Source organism: Hemitrygon akajei, chromosome 16 (genome assembly GCF_048418815.1).
Source record: "Hemitrygon akajei chromosome 16, sHemAka1.3, whole genome shotgun sequence".
Classification (NCBI taxonomy): Eukaryota; Metazoa; Chordata; class Chondrichthyes; order Myliobatiformes; family Dasyatidae; genus Hemitrygon; species Hemitrygon akajei.
Window position 1 is genome coordinate 46,703,326 of NC_133139.1, and position 1,347 is coordinate 46,704,672.

Consider the following 1,347-nt stretch of genomic DNA (forward strand, 5'->3'; position numbering starts at 1 on the left):
TCCACTAACGGAGGGGCGAAACGGGCTCGGATGGCCCAGCCCGCTGCCCCGTTCCAGGGCCGATTTCTCTGGAGAGCAGGGTGAATGAATCTCCGCGTTGCCCCGGTACAGAGCCTGCGGCTGCCCGACCTCCTGGGCCGGGTTTGCAGCTGGTTGGTATTTGACAACATACAGCGGGCGGGCAATTCACTCATTCACAATGAAAGCGTGAAGCGAGGGGAAGGGAATAAAGATTGGTGTAAACGTTAACGCCTGTCAGAGGGCGGCGCCGCCACACTTCCACGTATTAATTAAACCTCAGCTGTGAGGTACGGGGCTGCAAAAACGCATCAGCTGCGATTTTGTGTAAAACAGTTGCGATGGCCGGGAATCGAACCCGGGTCAACTGCTTGGAAGGCAGCTATGCTCACCACTATACCACCATCGCAGCGCTGGGGAACAAGCTGAAAGTGCTCACTACATCAACACCACGTCAAACAGTAGCTATTGTTCAAGGATTATTGACTGGATTTTATGATTAAAAGTGGTGCTAGGAACTAGGAAAGACCGGGGAATGCAAAATGTGAGCAGCTCCCGAAGGAATATTTTCCTTCCGTATATTCTCCAATTTCCATCAATAGAATCACAGCCTTTTATGGAAATACCAAAGCCTACAAAAAGTGGTGGATACAGTCCGGTCCATCACTGGAAAGGCACAGCTACAAGAAGCGGTGCCAGAAGAAAGCACCATCGTAATCAAGGACCCCGCCATCCAGGCCGTGCTCCCTTCTTGCTGCTGCCATCTGTAAGGACGCACAGAAGCCTCAGGTCCCACAGAACCAGGTTCAGAAACAATTACAACCATCAGGCTCCTGAACCAGCATGGACATCTCAACTCTGGACTGAGTCCATAACCTATAGACTAACTTTCAAAGACTCTACAACTCATATTCTCAGTATTAATTAATCAATTCACAGTTTGTTTCCCTGTGCTCTCCAGTTGTGTGTGTCAGTCATAGTATGTAGTTTTTTCATTGCTCTATTGTATTTCTTTGTTCTTCTGTAACTGCCAGGAAGGAAATGAGTCAAGGTAGTATACTACTTTGATAATAAATGTACTTTGAACTCTCCCATTAACCTCAGCTTATCCTGTACTGCTGTAATGTTGGATCTACTTTTGTCTGGTGTCAGGATCCCGGACTTCCTGCCAGATGGCTGGCAGGTGGTAAGAGTGGGCTCCCTTACCTCTGACCCTCAACACAGGAGCCTCTCAGGGCCGCATCCTAAGCCTCCTCCTTTACTCTCTGTATATCTATGACTGTGTCACCACCCACAACTCCAATCTGCTAATTAGATTTGCTGACGATA

General features: G+C 48.6%; 1 non-coding gene across 1 annotated transcript; it reads right to left on the minus strand.

The window, feature by feature from the left end:
• Positions 1-355: 355 nt before the first annotated feature.
• Positions 356-427, minus strand: trnag-ucc (transfer RNA glycine (anticodon UCC)). Its single transcript has one exon. It is a non-coding gene; the product is annotated as a tRNA-Gly (tRNA).
• Between the last annotated feature and the right edge of the window lie 920 nt (positions 428-1,347).